Here is a 24,287-nt window from a genome sequence, read left to right as displayed (position 1 = left end):
TCTTCTCAAAGGTCTCAAAATTGCCAATTTAAAATACCAGCATGCAGTTTCATGAAATGGTCTAGGAAAATAAAATTTTGTTCTGATTCACTGCCTACTTCTGGCAGATAAAGACCCCCTGGTAAAACTACTTTAGAAAACCTAGCAAGAAAAAGACATTATTATAGGCTATGAATCCTGGAAAGCTGACATATAACTCTAATTCTCAAGGGGCAGGGCAAGACATTTTTTTCCTAACTTGGGGCTGGCTGTCACTGAATTGTCCATGGGAATAGTTGAGGCCCATGGACCTGGACTACAAAGGTGCTGGACAGAAAAGAAAAATAACTGTAAAAAGACAGTCCCATTTTAAAGCAGAGTTGCACTTGCTGAGACAACCTGGCTGAAGTCAATCATGGAGTATCTCTTCAAGTCAAGGGGGAACTGCTGGAGGTAACAGGCGAGGATGAACAGCGTGGACAGCATTCACATGGCTGTGCCTCACAGGTGACAGGAGACAGAAGTGGGTGAAATATTTTTAATCCCAACCATGATACTAAACAGCTGCAACTGCATTGACAGCCACCCTGGACTATTTAAGTCTGTAGAATTTGGAAAGCTAGAAATATCAAACACTGCCTTCCTTGGCATTACCTCATGATTATTTCACTCATAGCTGGAGAATGTGGAGGTGAAAAGGTTTATGATAAAAAAAAAACGGTTATTTCTCTCTGTAATGATTTCAGAGGCTGGGAGTGACTTTGAGAATTATATAATTTCTTTCATATTTCTTACACTTCTGCAATAAGGTACACAAATTAAATTGCTGCTAAGAAAGAACAAAAATAGCTTGGATGACAAATAGAAAAATATCCTTTCTTTATAATCAATGGCATTTCACCATTTAAATTGCACCCACCCCTTTTTTAACTGCAAAAATCCCCCACAACCTTAGCATAGGAATATAACATCTGTATTGAAATCACCTGGCTTTAAGGATCTCAAATTTTCGTGTCTACACCAAGATAGTCATTTAGGCCAATGGAGACACAGTCAACTCCAGATAGCGACTCAGCAAGTTGATCTAAGACATTTGTCCTAGGATGGGATGAGTCATGCTTTGGAGGTGCTGTACTCTCTCCATTGACTCTCCAGACTATCATGTCTAATAATCACTGATTAAATTAGCTTTCCTGAATCTGTCTGATCCCTTTTTGACCATATTTATATCTTGCTCTCCACAACATCCTGTGGAAATCAGTTTCGTAATTTAATTTAACGTTATACAATAATTTCATTGGTGACCCTATTTCTCTTGCTGTGAGAAACATTGTGTATTTCTTATTCACCTGCTCCTCATCAGTCATGAAACAGCCAGACTCTGCCTAGCCTATGCTCCATGTTCCTAACTAACTTTACTTTCTTTTTCAAGACTTTTTTACAATTTTACTAACTCTTTATCATACAAGTGACTATAATTACTGATAGGATGCTGCATGTGCTTATAGAGCAGAACATTTTTCTGCGTCTGTCCTAGTATTTCCTAGCCATTTTAACTGCTATTTGTCATGAACTGGTATTTGCAGAAATCTATCCTCAGTAATGCCCAGTTCCTCTCCTGATTTCTATTGTTTAATCCATAGTCATCAATATATTCTGTCCCAAGGACATTACCTTCCTCTCACTGCCAACAAAGTCACCTGCCGTTTTATCTTCCCAATATTCCGTATTACATAATCATGCTGCAGCACTTTGTAATCAGATTTAACTCTGACTATTATGGGCAATCTCAAATCATATGCAAACTTTCTCCTTTCACTAGTCAACTCCACAAGTCATTTACGAATGTATTTTGTTTTTTTTTCCCCACTCTTCATAAATTGTAAAAATGTGTGATAACCGTTTTCATGCCTACTAGTTTTTATTGCATTATGCATATATAGAAAATTCAAAGCTAGACAGAAGATGGCTTAAACACATTGCTGTCATTAAAGGCTAAAAACTTGGTAAAATGTTTCATAGATTCATGTATTTTAACAACCTGGAAAGAAGGATTGTGATCGTTTAGGATGGAAATAGAATTTCACACACAAATTCATGCAATCTTTGTCATTAAACAAGAGTACAGTTTTTAGATAGGCACCTGGTCTTGATCTAAAGCTTTAAAACAACAGATAATCTACCAGATCTATAGTTGGATCAGGTCGTGCTTATGCTAAATGCTGCACTCGTACGGCTGTTAACTCTTTCTGGTGTGACAATACAGGGGAAAAATTTAAGGAAATTAAGGATACAGCTTAGGAATAAGGTAAACAGTGGAATAAAATAATAACAAAAAAGCCCCAAACCCCAAAACCCACCAGCAAGAAACAGAGTAATCAAAAGCTACTGTGGCACTTGCCAGAAGCCTGGAATAGCTAGTAAACCAGATCAGAGGACGCAATATAAAAACTGTCGGCTGCCAGCAGGCAAATAATTTTTTGAGCTGGTTATAGTTGTAGCACTTCTTTTTTCTTCTTTCTCTTTTTTTTTTCCTAAATTACTCCAAAAAGACTCAGTATCAAGAGAAACTGTTACAGAATTCCCTCTGGAACTGAACAAGACTCCAAATGATGGACTTTTAGTAGCGATATTTTTCAATCTCCAAGACAAAGGGGAACACAGAACAAATGATTTTCAGGAAATCTGCCTGCTTTTTCACGGTGGAAAAAATCCCTTCATCTTTCCTGACCAGAGCAGCCCCGTTACGAAGGCCAAGCAAAAGGGGAGGGGAGCAAGCGTATGTGAAGAAACAGATTCAGGAAAAAGGATCAAAAATCTCTTTTCTCACTTGTAAAAAACTGTATTATATTCTGTGGGAAAACGTGTGTATCTTGGAAAGAAAAAATGTAGACTTCAAGGCAAGTGGTATGAGAAGCCAAGTTTACAAAGACATGTAAGCAGTTCTGTGGGTCTGGACTACTGGCTAATGCAGAGACTGTTACCTAACTGCCTTGCTTCGTTTCTATTCAAGTAAGTCAAGGTGACGTTCAGTATAGATGTACCAACCGTCTCTCCAGCAGCTTGAGTGCTCTTACAAAATCTCACCAAGTACCTAAACGGCTATGTAAATCTCATCTGAAATATTCAGTTGCTGCATTCCCTGCTCAAAATGCAACTTAATCTGTGTCACCTCTACCTTCTAAGAATATGACACCAGCATACAAAGCAGGCCAGGCACCGAACTTCATAATGCTAGCCTGTGCATTCATGCCTTGTTTTATGTGGTACCACTTCTTAGCATTTTGAAGGTCCCAAATTCTCACACACTGCCACTGTGAAACATTCAGGTTGGCATTTGATTCTTCATAAAAATAGCCAGGCACATGAGTAATCGTATGTCACATTAATGTTCATCCTAGGAAGCTGAGAGTGCCAAGCTGTGAGTGCACATTAACAGAGTGGGGTACAGAATGTGCCTGAACAGCTCAGTGAAATTACTGTCTATAATGTTCCTCAGAAACACCGGCACATATATAGATGTACACATGCAATAAATATAGGCTAAGCTGGTTTTATTATGCAGATGTGCTTAGCATTAAGAGTGTCTACACGGTATTACCATGGCTCTGCTGTCAGACGGTTAGGTAACAGTAAATTGATTGTGAATCTCAGCCCCAAGTTGTCCCTCTTCTTCCTCTTAATCCAATCTTTTCCCTGTACCTTTGGCTTGTCCCCCTCCCTGGCAGTGCGCTTGCCAAGCCATTCCCAGCAAATCTGTATCAGCTCGTCCTGACTCTTTCTTCCACTTTCCTTCCCTCTCTTCTTCCTACCTGGCTCTTATTCTGTACCCAATGCCAGTTCTCATCACCCCTGGTGTTTTATCTGCAGTTTTCCTTTTTTTGGCTTTTCACCAGCAAAAGCACTGAGAGCAGCTATGTTCATAGCATGCAAGGTATATGCATAAGGAAAAAAAAAAAAAGAGATAGGCTTGCTTAAGCCACAGAGAAATTAATCTGGGGAACATCTTACTGACATTTAAACAATCTTGGCATCTTCAGGCACAAAGATAACACAGCCACTCCCAAAGAGCAGAGAGGGATGGATGCCCAGGCTGCCAGCAGGGCTGTCAGCATCTCACAGAGAGGAAACCGCCAAACGGGAAGGACCAGGGGCAGGCCTCAGCATGTTTAAACGATGCTGCACACTACACAATATTTGAGAGCTTTTCATGTTAAAAAATAGGTTATAAAGCTAAGTGAATTAGGCAGCTTATAATTATGTTGTGTAAAGCTTAAACAACCCAAGGCAGCCATCTGAGAAACACTGTGATTTACAGGCATGAGATGCAGATGCAGGGAAGAAGGAAAGACTGATATAAGTGTCTCCCTCACATGTGGGTAAACATGCAGGGTTTTACACCTATGTGTACTCCTCCGACTACCCGAAATCCCATTAGCCATAACGGCCAGTGAGACATGCAGCACAACGTTTTCAGATCCTAAAGGGTCTTGGTGAATCTAATTCCCTAAAAAATGGGATAGGAGGAAGAAGTGTGACAGTTGATATCCCTAAGAGAGATTAATTTTTGTATCCTCAAGGAGAGAAAGAAAATTCAAACTACTGGGGAGAGAGGTTGTTACTTATATTTTCTACATGTTATTCTATATCCCTTCTTATCTCCTCAACCCTAACGAAGCACCATTGAGTGAACCTATTTGTGTGTCACTTGTAGCAGACACCACTGTCCACCCATCTTATCGCCTAGGTTTCTAGGTGCAGGCTTGAACTGGTTTAGTTTGTTCATTTTTTCCCAGAACAAATGCAGAAATGAACCTGACTCTTGCTGCTGCCAGTCTGCCCCTGATAAAAGGATAAAATGGAAATGGAAAAGGCATTGGAGTCAGAGATGTCACTTGTATTTGTACTTTCTCTCTTCAAAACTAGCTACACTTCTCAAAAAAACCCTTTTCAGAACATCTAGGAAAAAGCTTTTTTTATTAAGAGGAACAATCAATTTGCTCCTCTGCTTTATTTGCCATGCAGATCTGTTGCCAAAAAAAAGCCCAAAACAAGCAGAAAAAAACACAAACCTTAAATCTGACAGCCATGGGAAAGCCCTGAGGAGCTGCGATCCCCCAAACCACCAAACAATTACCGTCTTGAAATTCCCATCAAATTAGCGCCTGCCACCAAATAAAGCTACTTGACAGTCAGCTCATTCATTGCTGATGTCATACTTTCACCCTATTCCAGTATGGGTGCTCCAAACATTTTTAGATACCTTATTTTTCTCTTAACTTGAAAGGAACTAGGTTGATTTACGACTCCGAGAACTTGGCCAGAATCCAGGACATCAAACTGCCAGTTTGTAACTTTATCTGTTCCCTCAAGAAACTGAATGAAAATGTGTTTTTATTATTAATGATGACAGTAAGTAACAAAAATCAGTCACAATTTTTAAAACTTTCATATGACCAGGGACAACAGAAAGCTGAGCAACTGTACTATTACTGTCAAACTATTTGAAATTATTGCAAAGAAAACCAAGAGCAGACACTTCTCTAGCACAGCATCCACAACTCATGCACAAAACAATAACAGGAAAGCTATTATACAGTCAGTAGCAGAGAGCTTGATTAATCCAGATTATTTCTACCTGGGTGGTAGCCATTAGAAGTGGAATATCCAATCTAAACTAGTCATCAAGGCTCCAATGTGCAATGGTGAGAAACAGGCACCCAATTTATCCCATGCTAAAAGTGTATATACAAGATAAGTGGGATTAATTGCTTTCTGGAGATGCCTACTCTTGTCTGACTAACGAGACAGCCCACACAATTAGTTTAGACTAAACTTTTAACTTCTAGACAGCTAGAATGCCATGAAAACAAAATTCCAGCCCTTAAGGTCAGACTGAGCCGATTCTCCCAGTTTGGGGACAACTGCAGAGCCAACAGCCAAAATGTGCTTCAATCCTCATGACTCTAGGCACTAGGTACTAGCAATCTAGGCACTGTCTGACTGGTGAAGTCCAGTGAGGAGGCAGTGGATCTTGGCTGAACTTGTGGGATAAAATACCAGCTCAACGTTACAGCAGCCCCTTCACAGACTCCTCCCAAGAAATTGTCTTTCTGCCAGTACAGCCAGTTACCAACCTGTTTCAAGCAGCTCTTTTTTGGGGTCCAGATTTACAAATAAAAACCATACAGCTTTATGTTCTCTGATTTCTCTGGCCCTTGTATGGCCATTGTCATACATTCATTCAGTCAACAAGCTTCTCATGGATGAAAAATGGGGACTATGTTAATTATTTTCAAAAGTATTTTTAATAGTTTTGACATGTTAGTACCATTGACTTGCTGACATTTCCAAGGGAAATGGCTTGGTACCAACTGCCTCCAGTCCTTGGAAATTCATATATAGCAAAGAACACAAGTATTTCTACAGTATTATATTTCTATAATTCTACAATCTCACTTTTTATGAATATATCAGTAAAAGGTAACTTTAGAAAACAGCATCTATCTATCTATCTGGTGTTGCGTAAAGAATTAGTTGTAACATCCCCACTGCATCTACAATGCTTACTTTCAAGCACTCAGGAAGATATCCTCTAAGTCCTACTTCTCCAAACAGCACAGGTCATTTTGACTTTTTAAGAGGACTAAGTTACTAGGCATCTAAGCACAGTGTAAATTAATTAAACGGGTTGAAGCAAATCCATTCACATCCAATGGCCCCAGGTCAGACACCGTATAACTCTTTACTTCCAGGTCTCATCATATGTTTCTCTAGATTCTTGATTTTCTTAAAGAATTGTCCTCTGAATATAGAAATGACATGCAATCGTTGTTAATCTCAACCTTACTTAAGCTTCTTTGATTTGCTTTCATCCATGACATATACTCACTTTGCCCTTGCTTTTGCTCTCTAAAGCAGTTTATAAAACTTGAAAAAAGGACTGCTTTGTATCATATGGAAAATAACTGTGCTGTAAGGAACAATACCAAGGCTGAAAAGCCTAAAATTAGACCTGCAAGCTTTGCTTTCATTGGCAGCGATGTGTGCGCATTCATATTGTCCCAATCCTACATTCTACCTCTTCTATTCTTGCAAAACACAATACTTTCTGGAAAACACTGAAGTTTAAAATTAGCAAACCTCTCTGGTTCAAGGGTATACTGACCTTGGTGATCAGATATTTTGATCACATTCACCTTTAGGCTTTAATAGTGAATTACAAGATCAGCTTATTTTCAAAAGTAGTAGCAAAGAAAAAGCATTTGCAGAACAAAAAGCTGAAAATCTCTGAAATGGTGCCTAGAATAATCCTGTAATTTCCAGGTTGCCTTTTTTTTCCCTGTCCTAAGCAAACTCAAACACAAACCTAACAGCTGTATTTTTCTACCCAGAAAGCAAGCCAGTGAGGAGGTACACACTATATAAAGTGGCCGATGCTGGGCAACACGAGACTAACACGGATAATTTAGTCATAACAGGTTAGCATCTACGACATAACCATTCTCTTCTCGGCGACATCCATTCAGTTCCCACTGTAGTGAACAGGGGAAATATATAAGAGCAAAATGTATCCAAAAGGTCAAACTTCACTCATTTTCAAATGAAAAAAGCCACAGAGAGACTAAAGTGAAACAGATGTTAGCTACTGCCTTAAAGACAATACAAGCTGTTGCTAGCATAGTGTTTATTTTGAGTGTCTCCTCATGGAATTTTAGGATAAAATATGAGATTGGCAGTCAGCCTGAAGGGGGTATAGTCAGAGCAGTCCAATTTCAACAGACTATCAAGATGAACTGTTGAGAGTTATTTTACAGGTTTATGGCTATAGCTCACTCTGAAGTGCAGTGTTATTAATATTGGTAGAACACTATGATATAAATAGCAAAACTACATCCACCACCTAGATATCTGTGGTATGCTATGACAGAGCACTTTTTAGTTAACTAAATACCATTAAATGCACCACATTAAATGCTATACCTGAGTTACGGTATTAGATTGATAACAATCAAAAATTGCTGACGTGGATCTCTAATGTAGCACTAGTGTTAACAGCCTTAGTCACAAAACCAGGGTGTGATTTTCTGTCAGAACACAGAATTTAATTCTAGCACTGTTACAATGAACAAGGACCCAAGTAGCTTCTTGGAGGACCAGGGGGAAGTCTAGACAAAGCTGATCCTGAATTGCATTCAGTGTTTCCCACTGGAAAATCTGTGGCCATAAAAAGTAATGTTTTCAAAGTTAGACAAAGAGCAGCCAGAGAATACTGTTTATTTCATCACACTGGCTTTGTCAGTATTTCCTAACGTTTCCTACACCCTGGAAACTGCGTAGGCTGTCCTTCAAGTTTCACTTAGCCAAGCAGCAAGCTCCACGGGTCACACGGTCGCATTTCAGACAACATCAAGCTTTTGGAAAAAGAATTGAGGCTGGTTGCATCACTGAGACAAAATGGAGATGTTAACCACCAACTGCCTCATGAGCGGGCTGTCACAGCATGGAAACCCTGAGAAAGGTAAATACACCTTTCTCAGGACCAGGAAGCTTTGTCCTAGTTCCAACTTCAGGATGAGGTAATTTCTCCCTGAGACAGCCCTTCTTTTGTGCCTGATTAAACCAGGTAATTACCTGCTGGATTTTGCGGGTAGGAACACGATGTGCAGCAAGTCCATTTATGGAGCTGTGGTTTCAGTCTCGGGCTTAGCTTTCTATTCTTCCACATAGACAGTCGCTTTTACCGCCTTGATAACTGCAATCTTTCAAGTTCATGCAATTCTTCCAAACTCTTCTAATGATTCAATCACAACGGACATGCCTATACCTGAGTACCAGTTCAGACTAAAATCAGTAGTGGATATGAACTACAAAAGGTACTCCTGAGAAATTCAAGATAATAACACTCTCATCCCTTTCTTATTCTTCAGAAAAGCATCTTATTAACATAGTTATGTTTCCAGAGAATAACAATTCTCTACAGTAAAAGTATCTATACATAGAACTATTTCAGAATAGCTTTTCCCAAAGAACATCAGGAACTGGAGAGCTCCCCTTTCCTATTCACCTCGCTCCTTAAACATGATCCCTCATTTTACATCAAAGATATAAGATCCATGGACCTAGACACCTACAGAAATCTTTTTTATATTATTTATTATTGATTGTAATGGCTAAACAATAGTAGAATTGATTCTACTATGGAATTTTATCAGAAGTGCATGGGAAGGACAATAACAGCATAAAAATAATCAAAACTTTTAAACAATCTGCAGTGAACTGTAGAATCTTTTAAAAAATATTTAAATTAAATTAAAATGAAATCTATTTTAAAAGGTTCCCCACAGATCCACAGATCCCACACATGCTAAGCGCACTGATGCTGAATACTTTACAAACAATATACTCCATACTATACTGTATAGAGGTACTGTGTAGAGGTAGAAGGTAGCTTTGCAAATTTCCTCATGAATACTGTAGAGAAAAATGGAAAATTTAGGCTTTTCTGGAGCCAACTGACAGAGCGGAGGTAATGGCACAATATCCTTAGTCTATGTGTGAAACAGCTGAGTAAGAAACTCTTTTCTCAAAGCTTCACAGAGACCTTGGGGAAATGGGAGGTTAAACTTCCGACCTGGGCTTAACTGACGCGGGATGTTTACTTCTTAGGAAAACCAGGTTATCATTCAAGCTGTCCCTGGTGTCTTCAGGTCTTTGTTCACTTCGAGTGTCTCCGTGGTAGGTGCCAGCTGTGGTTAAACCGGTGGGTGCCAAGGCGAGCTGTGTACGGAGGGCCGGGGTGCCCCTGCTCCAGGCACGTCCCCGGGCCGGCTCTCCCCAGCCCGCCCGCAGCAGAGGCTTTGTGCCAGCAGGCTGTGCCCACACCAGACGCAGAAGCAGGACCCCAGCAGCATCCTCTGTGCTTTACTCCACACCATCCATTCCCCAACCAAGGAAGCATTTATTTCACTCCAAAGCAGTCTAGACATTAGCTAATACATATACAATGCAGATGCACAGGACATTATTACCCGACACAAAACAAGAAGAAACCATCTGATAAACTTGAGAGAAAAAATTTGGACAGGTTAAGTAAGCTTCATGCCAGTGCATATATTCCTATCATAATCTCCTTTTTGAACAGCCACTTCATCTGCTCACCACAGAAAAGGCTTCTTGCTGCTTCCCATCAGCCGTATTCTGCCTTTCCACTGCTTGAGGCCTGCTTTTATTTTGGCTGAGTGGAAGGAAGCTTTGGAGAAATCCTTGCAGGAATGGCAGAGCGCAGGGAGCTGCCCTGTCTCCTAAGTGACACACGCTGCCCAGGAGGAGAGGCAGGGCGAGCACTGCTTCCTCCCTGCTTGTTCATCTGTCCCCCTGGGAAAAAGCAAAACTGCAGTGACACATTAGGGTATGTGCTGTCAAAAGTGCCTCAGGAAGAAAAATGAGCAAAGTGACTGAGCCCCTTCAGCTAGTCACGGGATATAGGGCTGTGCCAGCCTAACCAAAGTCCCGCTACAGCTAAACCATACCTTTAAATTTTTCATTTAGAGTGATAAAAAGTGCCATTGAACGGTCTGAAGCTACAGGAACAGACTAAAACTGGCAAGCTCTTCTGCTGAAAAACAAGCAGACTGTGGAGTTCTACTTTGAAAATACACACCTAAGTTGAAAAGTTTGCTGTACAAGCTCCAGAGTCTTGCTATGCTGAAAAAAAATTGTACAACCAACAATTACACATGGCAGATTTTCATCTTTTGTCTTCTATAACATGGACTTGGCTGACAACACTTAATAACAACTTAATGGACCCTGATGGAGTTGAATTGGCTTATATCCAGTGTGACTGGTGCTCAAATGACTCCACTTTTAAATATTTTGCCATAATAATAAATGGGAAGTAATGATCCCCCACGGCTAGCCAAAGAAATAGAGATTTTTCAAAGGAAAATCAGTGAACACACAAATTCTGGACCATTCCGCATAAAATACATACCTGTCCTTTTCTTCTTTGGGGGCTGGACTAGATGACCTTTAAAGGTCCCTTCCAACCCAAACCATTCTATGATTCTACTCTAGTACTTTTTAAAAAACAATTTTTACCAGGTGTCAGTCTTTACAGTGTTATAACCAATCCCCTCTGATACAAGCACGAACATTTCTGCCAGCTTTTACTGTGGTGACAAATCTGGGGCACAACCCCACAGATCAGCAGAATGTAACTGGTTATGTCTGTTTACTGCACTGTACTAAGAAACTTTCACACTCCATTTTATTTACAGTCCAACTGTTTTCTAGGTAATGCTTCACATGTCCAAGGGGAAAAGCCACAAAGCCTGTCTAAAATGGAATTCAGCTATAAATTATAGGAGAGCTCTAGCATTTTATAGTCTGCCGCAGAGCACACAACTAGGAAGAGGTTAGTTGCTGGCTTCTTTCTATAGGGTAACTCCAAATCCAAATGAGAAACTGATCTGAGACCTTATTTTTTCATAATACTTTGACAACCATGTGTACATGAGCAATTTTCATACGTGTAGTGGAGTGCTGACACCTGTATTTTATTATGCAAAACCCTAAGAAGAAAAAAATATGTCAAGGACTATGGCTACACTGCTAATTAAAACTGATGTAATAATTGTATGTAAATGTAATATAGTGATGTAATTTATCCAATGTAATTAAAACTCAGAGATAACAGAGACATGCATCTCCTCACTATCTACTTAAAGAGCTCAGTCTGTGCTCGGCAGCCCACTTCCTCATCAGCTCTAGTCAAAGTGGATCATTATTATCACAACACCACTCAACTGAGATCTCAAAAGCACAGGAACCTGGGAGAGACGTAAATACCTGCTTATTTCCACTTTATAATAGATATTCCAAAATTAGACTGGTGGTGGCCTAATCATTTAAATTTAAGCTACACAATAATTATTATTTTAGTTCATTAATATTTTTATTTCAATTTTACTTCATCAACTACAGACAAGCACTTGCTTCTATAAGAATTTATAAGGATAGCCAGTATTTCTAAACTGCACTGTTTAGCTTCATACCAGGTACCGGAGAGAATCAAGAGGAAAGACAAGCCTCAGGAACAGGTCACAGGCAGACAACAATAACAACTCTGTATTGGTCCTATTATTCCATGGGAGGATGATTACATCATGATTCTAATCTGACATAATCCAGTTCTGCTGCTAAAAAGGGTTATACCCTCCAAAGAAAACCTCTCTCATTTTTGAAAACAACTCCTTGCCTAATGTCTTGTGTATACCCTAGGATTTGTACGGCCATGTGCAAGGCAAGATATGAAAAAACTGGCCATGCCCCTTCACCCAGAAAAGAAAAAAAAAAAAAGGTCATTTTGGTGAGCTAGACCACAAAGGAATAGGTGGTAACAGGGAAGCGAGGCAACAGGGAAAGCTTCCCTTTCCAGCAGAGGCACGTGATTCAGTGACCATATCAACCCAGCCAGGAGAGGCTGGGTTGGGCTGGATAGAGGGCTTAGCCCAAGCTGGTGCCACCACTCATCCTCCCACTGCCAGGAACATCGATCACCTGGTGCTGGGGTAATCAGACGTCGCGTTTCACTCGGGACAGACCAGTGTCACGCCAGAAGTCCAGTGGGGCATTGCTTTCATCCAGGTTTCTAGGTCTGCATCCTCATTCTTTTCAAACCCCATATGTGGTCATCCCACCAGCAGATCTTGTATTACAAGTCTCACTGCCAGATGCAGAAAACAATTATTAATGTGAGAACGATACCTGAACTCTATGAACTCTGAGGAAGAGACTGGTCTTTACTGATGGACGGAACTGAAATGCTTGTAGTTTATCAAGTGAAAATTTTACACAAATGCCAGACATTTTTCCATCTTGACTTGTAACAACTAGAAATGGGGTTATTGAGGTTTTGTCCAATCTCTTTCAAATTAGCAGTGCAAACTGAGCTCCTCCCCTGAAAGTAACTTCACTATAGCACTGTGATCAAGAAATAGATAAAATACGGTCTACAATTCACTATGAGAATCAGGGTCTTGGATTCCATCCTCTGCTTTTCAACAATTTTCTAAAAGGTCTTGGAAAAGTCACGTTTCTGCCTCCTGCTTCATCATGTAACATGATGTGAATGAAATCATGTCAGATTCTATAAATTTGCCAATAATGTAGGTGTCACATCCCATTCAAAATTGACATCAGCAATGAAAAACTACATGGCACATAAATACAAATGCAAAACAATGAGCAACTTGTCATTTAAATACTTCAAAATCAGGGCCCCAAACTAACAGCTTTTTACTGCAGAAAAGCAGGATTTTTCAAAGTAGCAGTTCAGTCATAAGATCAATGAATCATATGATAAAAGAACATAAAACTCTTATGCAAATACATCACATTTTACTTTTCAATCCTTCTCCTCACTGAAGTTTCATGTCCCAAATGCCTCTAGACGAGCAAATTTCCCTGCACCCACACAGAACTCACTGCCAGAGGGAGGCTGCACTGGGGGTGTTCCTCTCGTCATTTTTAGGAGTTACCTGTATGTGACTTAAAACCATCTCAATTCACCACCTTCTTCCCCAACAGCTACATCTATTGCCCATCTCACTACATACATACAAACAAAGTTACCACAGCTCAGCTAGCTAGCTATTGGCACCTCAGGAAGGCTTCCTCCAAGCACCTAACTCAGCAAGTGCTTTTGCCCTAGAACAGTTCTGATACAGCTTGTGTACCATCACATATGAAGCAGCTCAGAGAAAAGTGGCAAATACCAGCTGGATTCGTAACTAAATCCAGTTTTTCCTGGCAACTCAATTTTTCTCAGCAAAGTTTTCTCACAACACCTGTAAATGGTGAAAAGTGGTGAAACTGTTGGCAATTTTCCATTTATAATTAATCACCTCTTTTGTGAGACATTCTCCATTCCTCTGTCTCTCAGCCTTTCTTAGATGATAAGTTTACGTCCTGCTGTCTTCAAATGAGATCCTACTCCTTTTCCTCACTTCCCCCTTCCTTTTCGACTCATTTAAAATGTCTTCTCCCTAGCACCGAAATCCTCACAGATTTGATCCCGCCTACATCTTTGACATGATTCATGGTCACACCTTCTCCCTTTCCCTGAGTCTCATCTCCTTTAGGCTATGAGCTTGCTGAACACTTACACCTACATTTCTAGTCAACTCTATGTGTTCAAACCAACAGATTTTCCCATGTATTTAAATATAATCACCTGCAGAAGTGCTGTGGTGGTTCAGGATGTACTTAGCACTATTCAAATCCATTCCCCGATCAAATTTTTCCAGCAGGAATCTGACAGATCAGCTCACAGAATGAGTCCTGATATTTGTATGGTGGTAGACTTTGGTCCAGCTACTTCAGAGCGCGCTCAATTCAGAAAAGAAATTTCCAGTTCAGATTCAACTTTATGGGAATTTTTAATAATGAAGCACCATGAAGTCATCCTTCCATTTGCTCCTAAATATTTCCTGATGTCTGTGCTTGTCAACAGCCCTGCTAACGCCACTGCCCACTGATGGCATACCTTTCCTTTCACTGTACAACCACATCTAAGTCTCTTCTACTGTAATTTGAAGTTTTGCACCACGGCCAATCACCATAGCACAGCTGACACGCAGTGACTTTGCCCCTGTAACTTGTGCGAATTCAATCACTTTTTTTTTTTTCTTCATTCTCCTAGATTCAATATTTGTAAAAGAGTACCTCGTTACTCAAGTGTCCAGAGTGATACCACTAACTTTGATCATTCAGAACAAACGAAAACCTGCTAATTTCTGCAGACTTCTTGGAGGTATTTTCAACAGAAAACAAAAGTACAAGACTGAAATGGCTATTAGTTGCTTTGCAGGTCTTACTAGAATCAGGAATCTTCTAAATTACTGAGTGACAAAATGCAGAGTTGCAGAAACAGGGAATATGTTAGTTGTCTCACACAGCTTTGGATGTTGAAGCCCTTCTGAGTATATCAATGCTGACAACAGTAAACGGTTGGGTTTACTGGGCAACACCGAGAATTACAATCTCCAGATATCTCTGTTACATATAATCCCAGAACAACCTTGAACGTTTCATGAACTCTTTTTTTTATCTGGAGATGAGCTGACATTGATATATCGTTATTGGTCATCACTAATACACTCCTATTGGCAACAGGGAGGCACATACAGCTGAAATGACTCACATATTGCAATACCTTGCAATTTATATGGAAGAAAGTGGAATTTTCAAAATATCTGCTTCCTCCTCAGATGACTATGGGATATAAGACACCCACTAAAACTTAAGCCACAGTTAGACATAGTTATTTTCACATATTTGAAGCAGATGACATTGCAGGATTTTTAAAAATTTATTTTAAATTGACTATCTGTGTTTCACCAACATTAAAAAAAAGCAATACAAAGCAATGACAGAAGTGTCTGATGCTTAAATACAAATTACTTCATTATTTTATATTTACCGTGGATTTCTCACGTAACAATTCAGAACCTTGTTAAATTGTTTTTTTATTTACAATGGCATATTATGAAAAAGTCTTCATTCAGTGAAATATTTGAAGGAGGTTCTAAAGTGATGTATCTCACAAGTAATAGCAATTAATTAGCAAACAGTTCTCTACTTCGTTCTTGTCTAAAGAAAGCAAACTGCTTTGTGTTTGAAGAACTTGCATTAATACATTTTGTTAAGCTAACTGACAACATAGATGTTACAGCATTAAGTGAAATGTACAGACTGATAGGAGGACCGTTGGTAACAGTATGCAGAAATAAAAGCTGCAGAATATGTTATGCTAAATTATTATAAAGTTTTCAGTCTCCTATGTCACATCTTCCTACCCCGACATTACACAAGCCAGGGGAAAAAAAAAAAAAAAAAGAAACGAAACACATAGGCCCTGTTGCTAATGTGCAGATTTACCAGGAGTCTACATCTGGGGCCTTGCACTAAAACACGGGAGTTGGGGCACTGCAGAGAGTGATTCAATAGACAAAGCCTACAGGCACACAGAAAGCGCACAGCTGTATTCAACATCTGTTCACATTGTGCTGTAACTTCTTGGAGACTTCTCCAAAAATAGCGGTCTAGAGACACTTGGATACAAACCCAGCTGTTTAGAACGTGTTCTGGGGCGTATCTACACTGCAGCCCCTGCAGCTGGAGCAGAGTGTGTGCCTGAGCCAGCTCCTAACTCCCTGGCTTTGCCGCATGAACAGCCCCGCCAGGCAAAGCAGAACGCGGCTGCGTAACCTGCTCAAGGGCAAGATGGACATCTGAGCACATAAGCCATGCTAAGCGGCGTACTGCTGTGTCTGGCTTGCTGCAGGTATATCATATATTCGGTTTAGGGCTAGTTTGAGTATGTCAGCACCCTTCATTCACAATCTAGTGACTGCAGAATAAATGCACTCTAATTAGCTTTGTGGGAGATGGACTCGGTTGCTGCTATCAGACATGGATTGGTTCAAAGTCACTCCACCAAATCCCTGAACACACATCTTGTCTTTCTGCACAGGTTGTTGTTACGGTATCTCCTGTATGTTGTTAAAATTTTAATAAAAATATTTATGTTTATAGCACTGTAAATATACATACAGCTGCACTTCCTAGAACACATACAAAGGTCAGATCCTTGTCTTATAAAGCTCACAGTTTAAAAAACAAACACAAATCCACAGTTAAAATGCAAGATGAAGAAAGCATCAACTACAGTGAAACATGCACAGCCAGGTATCGTCAAAGAGAGAAAGACTCTTAGGCAACAGGAGACTGTTGGAGCAGAATCAGAGAAGAGAGGAAGCAGAGCCAGAGAGGGAGGGGAAAAAAGGGATCACTAAAAGCTGAAGGATGAGGTAAAACAAGAGGCAGAGTTAGCACCTGCTGACAGTTCAGGATTCTCATATACATTCTCATATAACAGAGGGGGAAGCCCAGATGAGTAATGTTCACTTCTTAAACCGTGTAGAAACTAATATTACTTATTGATCTGTGTTTCAGTCACACCTCTGTCGCAGGCACTTGAGAAAAATGCAAAGAAGCATAAACCTTCAAACCCTCCTATTTCCCCAGACAAGAATTAAAACAAATAAAAAACAGCCATTCAACTAAACAGCTCAGCACTCGCCCAGTCTGTACCACAGCAAGAGTCCAATGTGTACCATAGCATGAAACACCTTTTGTAAACGAAACTCTTTAATGACGAATGATAAAGGCTACTTCATGATCTACTTACCATATCTGAGGAGGAAAATGGAACCTTAGTAGCTACTCTTCTTAAACACTCTGGCATTTCAGTAATAGAGTTCTATCACTAGAAATTCATTGACAGACGAAGGCCAGCATACTTTACGTACTTACATGGGAAAAACTCTCCTCATTAAGGATGCATGATATAAAAAGTTTTAGCAAGGTAAAACATCTAACATTCTGATTTCAAGGCCAATAAGCATGCTAATCTTCTAAATTTTCTCATTCAGCATGGATGCCAAGGACCAGATTCCAAGCCCACTGGAGTACGTAGCAGAGCATCCTTTGACCTTAGAATGTAGTTGATGTGATCAGATCCAAGGGTACTAACATATCCAACTCGGATGCAAAAACAAAAACCCAGGTGAAAAATACGGGTCAAACTTTGTCAGAGGGCATTTGAAGATGCAGCCCCTTCACATAAATTGGTCTAGTTTGCAAAATTCATCAGCTTGATCCGATGTTTTACATATCAAACTAAAATTCCTTTTCAGGCTATCATATATTCAAACCGAAACCCTTTTACACAATTCAAGACAGATATTTCAAGACCATTCCTGAATGTCAGTACTCATTTGTATCCTTTGAAAAAAAAAAAAGTTTAAAATGAAAAATGACTGCTTTAAAAAAGTTCTGTTGTAATGAAAGAACATCGACTATAGCGATATTGACTGGATATGTGCTGGATATTAGCAATACTTAGACAAATAAATTTTTGCAGTGTTATCCATTATGTAAGCTGACTTTATTTTCAGTGCTAAGGCCTTCTAAAAATGTTAATTTTTACTAACTTTTCAAAATCACTTTTTTTCCTATGTATCAACTTCTATAATTCAAACTACTAATATTCCAAATTTCATTCTCTAACAGTCTGCAGTTACTTTATATTCCTAAACATACCAGATAAGAGTATGCAGAAATATGCTGTATTCTAAGAGCTTTTATAAACAAGATGTTCTAATTTTAGAGGACTCCATTCTGAACAAAGTCTAATTAAATACATAGATATTCACAAATGCAGTCCCCAGAAAGGATAATGCTCAGCTCTCCTCGCTGCCATTCAATTCCATCTTATTGAGAATTATTTAATATCTACTTTTGTGTAAAAATGTTTTCCACTAAGTGGAACACTAATCTTTTATTAAAAAAATCATTTCCAGTAACATACTACCTTTGTGAAACTATTTTCAGATACTAAAATCAAGTCACAGATACTTTACACAACCCTGGCTCAACAGCTGACCTATTTAAGATTAATATTCTTTGAACTACTTCAGGGACTGATTGGCTCCAGAACTGGTAATGAAGTCCAGAACCAAGACACATGGTGAGTGTTTTAACACTAAGGATAATTAACTATTAGAAAAGCTTGGGGACAACTGTAATAAATTTTCCATTATCTGTAGTCTTTAAATCAAGACTGTTTTTTTCCAAAAATCTGTATGTGGTTCATGAACAGAGACTAGATAGAGGTATCACTGAGTCAAACGTTGTGGACTCTGCTAGACACTTAGTTAAAATTCTCATTATTATCCCATGTAGAGTTAAACATTTATGAATCTGAAAGCTTTCATCTCTCGAACGCAACTTCCTATTTAGCTACAAGATAAAGCTAATTAAAGTAATTTTCATCAAAAGGTTTAAAGCCTTATATTTATTAGTCTAAAAGCTCTGTAAATTGCCATCACAGCTTGTTTTCTTCCTGCGTACACATTTGGACTTGTACAGTGCTGACAGTATATTCTTCATCGAAGTTTGACCAACCAAGGTAATCCCATTGGTTGTTATTATACCCGTTGATTCAACTCATTGGGAGTTAAAAAAAATTCCACTATTTTCTTATGCCTTACTATGGTATGAAAATACCTCAGTAGGACCAAAACAAAACCAAAACAAAACAAACAAACAAAATAGTTAATACAACACACATAAGTCTTCCCATTATGGATCTCAGTTTTTAGGTCTTTTCGTCAACGAACTTTGAGAACATCTGCTAGTGAACAAGTAACAGGTACAGTAATTCTTTCTGGTATTCAGTAAAATACACAGTTGTATAGTTGTGATAATAAGGAATAAAATTTTAAAATTCTTCATCTTTCTAGCAGGAAATTATTTTATTATAATTATCTTAAAAGAGCCACTTGATTATCTCAAATTATCGTTTCCTATGACTTCAAAAATCCTAAACTGTTGACAAACTCAAGAAAGTATCAAACTCTTGCTCTTTCAAAACAGTGAAACTGGGGATGCTATAATATGTTCTGTTAAATTTGTAATCTGGGATTGAAAATGTGACTTAATGGGGTTTGTTCCAGGCAGAAAATCTTCAATAAGATCTGTAATACTTTTTCCTTTGTTCTTGATATCAGGGTTTCAGAATACACCATGTTTAGGTCAACAAAAGATGCATTTTGTTATCTCACTCCCAACGAACACTGTTTATTTCAATTAACTGTGGTTTTACAAGTTATTTTACAAAACACATTCTGCTCCTTACCCTCCTCATGGGAACAATCACAAAGAAAAACAGTTTATTTTTCTCCACACGAGTGAAACTGAGTATCAAGCGATTTCTGTCTTTTCCTTCTCCTTCAACTGCCTCCTTGAAACTTCTCACTTTTTACAACTCTCAGCTATGACACCATGTCTAATAATCCGCCTTAATTTCCTACATGTGTATCATTGTCCTTTGGGTCATATTCATATCTAAATGTGGAAAAGTTCCTGAAAGCAGAGACCCTGTGGCTAACGTCCACATAAAGCTTAAAACACAAACTGAAAAAAATTTATATATATTCTTGGTAACTTAAATCATAACTTAAAAAGCAACGTGGATTTGAAGCACTACCTGGAGATTTTGTATTCTACAAATAAGTATCCTTTTTATCATCTGTTTTATTATCTTTGAAAAAGATTATAGCTATTACTCTCAGAGCAACAGTATAAAATTCAAAAGATAAGATTCTCTCTTTCTATGAAAAAAGCCAAGAGTTGGAGCTGAGGTAAGAAGGCGCCTCCCTGCGATGGGAGCCCATCTGGATCCTGACATTTTACAGCACTGCATATGATCACAGCCTTCCCTGCTTTCAGCAATGCCACACAGAGAAGCTAGAGTGAGTCGTGATCTCTCCCAAGGATCAGAGGAAATAAACAGTGAAGAAGATAATTGGTAAAGAGAAAAGCGATCCAAAGATGCAATTAAGGCACACAAAGATCGGAGAAGAAACAAAATTACACTCCAAATAAATATAGAATAAGGCAAAGGATGTACAGAATGGCAAAAGGTATGCAAATGCAGGTAAGGTGCACCCACAAGAAAATAGGGACAGATTAAATGGTCTAGGTTCATTACAGTGAAGTCTGAGTCAAAATTAGGCATGAGGAACAACACAAGAAGACCATACGGTTGCTCTTCTGTATTAGTGCAAGACAAAATTAAAGGGAAGTGCAGAATCCACTGGCAATCAAAAACATTCTGAAAAAATCTTCATTTTAGACCACTCTAATGATGAAGGGTATTTAGCCTCAGTCCACGCTGGTAAAACAATATGCGTTATAAACAAAAGGATGAAGACCAGTGCTGAAAATGTTAGACATCACAGACAAGAAGCGCAGTTTCTCATGGTAAGTGCTATGTGTTTCAGTTCCAAGTACTTTAAAAACAAATTTGCCTATCGTGTTTTAAATTTTCTACCTCTAATTTCAGCTAGTCTACCTTGCTGTTTAATTCACAATTAGAGGATGAGCCAGCGTTATGTGCCCAAGGGACAAAAAATTCTGGAAATCCACTGGAATCCGCAAAATTTACAGAACTGAATACCTAAGGCACAAGTGTGAGGCACAGATATAATACAGAAAACACAGAAATGCACAGTGCAGCCAGACATAAAATTAGAACTCCAAAACTGAAAAACAGAACCAGAACAACAGCTGGAAAAGAAGGCAGTTTTGGGAGCTCCCATAACAAAGTTCACCATATTCATGTGTTTGTTAAAAGGAACCCATATTCTTAGATTTAGATCCTGCCTGCAGCTGTATTGAGAGTAGAAACAGGAAGAAAAGTCAAGAGGGCTATACCACCCCAACGCACTGAAAAGGGAAGAGTCGGCACTGCGGGAGCGCAGGACTGCAACCCGTTCCCCGTGCCCTTGAGAGGGACCACGCTGGCAGGCAGGCAAGCTGGGGTCCCCAGCGCACAGCGGGACGTGCTGTGGTTAGCGGCACGTCGTGCCCGGGTACACGTGCGGTGCCTTATCCAAAGAGCCCCACAGCCAGCTTCAGCGCATCGCTTCCATCCAACACGGCCAGCCTGAACGCTGCGTCCTGAATCGGCAGCCACCTTCTGTTCTGCCCTGCCCCATCATACCCCACCTTCAGACTCTGCCTCACCATTCTGCCCAAAGCATAATTTTTCTTCAATTTTTCTTCTGGCTGGTGCTACCGTGCGAGATCAGCTATGGCTCTTGTGGTGTTATGAGGCGAGGGGAGCGCACGCAGGGAACTGACGGCGGCGGGGACGTCTCTGGCATTTGCTCTGCGGTGGTGAGGTTACGTAACGCTGTGACAGTCTGAAGCCAATGTTGCTCGACGACACAGCTGATGTGCTGTCAATAGCTAGACATTCCACAACACGAGGCACATCAAAAAATTAGTGGAAAATCAGTGGTGTAATTCTGTGTATGTGTATGCATTTGTATGGGGCAAGAAGATAGGCCAACCTAGAAAACCCTTTGAATACTGCAGTTTTATGTCAGAAAAGTTTGTGGCTAAATTCCTTTAGAGCCCAACAGGGTAAGGATTCAGTCCTTAATTAAAAGGCAGAAATAATACACAATGAAGATAAAGAATGTGTTTCCTTATTTTTCCTTGACAGCAGCATTAGCGTAGACTACTTTCTGCTTTGCTTGAATGGAGAAGCAAAATGTAATTAAAGTTTTAATTAAAACTGATCACAGTCCACAAACCTGAAATGGAAATGGATAGTGCCGTTCTAACACTGTACTGGAAGACCTTTCAAGTAAACTGATGTTCTTAAATGAACTGTGTTCTTAAAAAAAAAAAAAAAAAGGCATTCTGTCAAGAAAAAGGGTAGTAGTGAAAACTAATGAGTTTGAAAATCTGTCACAGAAACAAACTACTAGTAAGCAAGTTATCTGAAAGTGCTGGTGAATACGTATTTTACAAATACTGAGGTTCCTCACACACTTTTCTCTGAAGGATTCTCTTCCTTATCATATTCCAGTTAGTAAATGCACGCAGCTTTTTCTTCTTCACAGAGAGGTGGTGGTAACTCTGAGAGCTGAACTTTCTAATATATGAAGGAAGAGAATGCCTATCCACAGACACACTCGCTACAAAATACTGTGAAAAACATTTTTGCCGGCAGAATTGCTGGGAGAAGTACCTGTACCTCTTTAACACATCCGTTACATCAGCACCTTCTGCACAAGAACGTGGAATTTACTCATACATTTGGGCTTCTGCTAACTGGCCACGGCTCTGGCGTGCAAGTAACCACATCCCAATTTTAATGCAAAGCGCAGGTTTGTTAATCCCGCTATTACCGGCCCGCTTTCCTCGTCAGCCGAAAAGCCTGGTGGCGTAGGAAGCCGCCGCTCCCCCCGCCCGGCCCCGCTCCGCTGCTTCGGGGGACGCCGGCCCCGTGAGCGCGGTTCCCCCCGCGGCAGCTCCGCGGCGGGCGGGCGGGCGGGAGCTGCGGCTGCCCCTTCCCTGCCTTCGGGGGGCAGAGAGCCCCGTCCCACCTCCGACAGGGGCGCGGAGGGGGGGTCCGCAGCTGCGTGAGATCAGCCCCCTCCCTTTGTCCCCCTCGATCTCCGAGCGCTTCTCCCCGCGCCGGGGGCCGGAGCAGCCAAAGCTGGGGGCAACGAAGGGGTCTGCGGGGGGTGGGGCAGAGGAAAGGCTGAGGGGGCTGGGGAGAGGATGCGGAGGGGCTGCGGGGGGCCCTTGCAGGTGGCTGCGCGCAGGGAGGGGACGGCCCGGCTGCGAGGAGGCGCTGGCCGGCGGGGACAGCGGGGGGACAGCGGGGATGGGGAGGCGGCAGCCCCCCCCCCCCCCGCACCCCGAGCGCGGCACCGAGCGCGCCCACCCGCAGCCGCGACCCGGCCGGCGCCCCGCGCGCCAGGTGAGGGCACTGGGCCGGTCCCTGACGGGCAGCGGGCAGCAACGCGGGGGCCGCGACCTTGCGAGGACCGCGCCGGCTCCTGCCGCACCCGGGATCGTTCGGGGTTTTTGGGTTGGTTTGGTTTTTTTCCTCAATGGGAAAAAAAAAAATAAAATAACGGCCTTTCCGCGATCTCTTTTCAAACGAGCAAGAACGGCGAAGACTCCCGCTCCCACCGCAACGCTCCCGAGCGCAAACCACCGGGCGACGGACCGGTGCCTCCTCTCGGCGCTGCCGGCGTTCGTACCCGGATCGATGCGGGGTTCGCCCTCTCGCAACAGCTCACGACACGACCTTCCCCCCCCCCGCCCCGCCCCACCCCACCCGCGACACAACGACCCCCGCGCGCGGGGCAGCCCAGACCCCGCCGCGCACGCCAACTTTCCCGCCGAGGACGGTCCCCGAGAGCCGCCAGCACCCCCCGCCCCGCCGCGCCCGCAGCCCTCCCGGGAGGAGAAGCCGCCCCCCCCCCCCGCCGGTGCCCAGCGCGGAGCCCCCCACCCCGCTCCGCTCGCCCCCGCCCCGCCGCCGGGCGCACTTACAGAGGGCGCCGGGCGCTGCCCGCGGTGCGGAGGAGGGCGCTGGGCCGCGGGGTCCCGCCGGGGTTGCTGGGGCCGGAGGGACGGCGCCTCGCTCCGCGCGCGCGCGCCCGCCCGCCGCTCGCGCCGCAGCTCACTCCGCGCCCCGCGCCCTCCCGTCCGCCCGCCCCGCACTGCAGACCGCCGCCCCGCACCGCCCCGCGCACGCGCCGCCCCCGCGCCCCGAGCATGCGCGCGGCCGCCGCGCCCGCCGCGGGCGTGAGGGAGGGGGAGCGGGGGAAGCCCCGGGGCGGGCGGAGCGGCGGGGCTGGGAGCCC

The 24,287-nt window shown here is 41.8% G+C and overlaps 1 protein-coding gene across 1 annotated transcript in view; it reads right to left on the bottom strand.

Annotated features, from left to right (window-relative positions):
- Positions 1-24,084, bottom strand: part of VSNL1 (visinin like 1) — a 95,701-nt gene extending 71,617 nt beyond the window's left edge. The window contains exon 1 of the mRNA XM_075414875.1: positions 23,974-24,084. The gene's annotated coding sequence lies outside the window, so the exon portion shown is untranslated. The remainder of the gene's footprint in view (positions 1-23,973) is intronic.
- Positions 24,085-24,287: the final 203 nt, after the last annotated feature.

Source organism: Opisthocomus hoazin, chromosome 2, assembly GCF_030867145.1.
Source record: "Opisthocomus hoazin isolate bOpiHoa1 chromosome 2, bOpiHoa1.hap1, whole genome shotgun sequence".
In the NCBI taxonomy this organism is placed as follows: domain Eukaryota; kingdom Metazoa; phylum Chordata; class Aves; order Opisthocomiformes; family Opisthocomidae; genus Opisthocomus; species Opisthocomus hoazin.
Note: the sequence above shows the minus strand (reverse complement) of the source record. Positions and strands in the feature narration are given on the sequence as shown.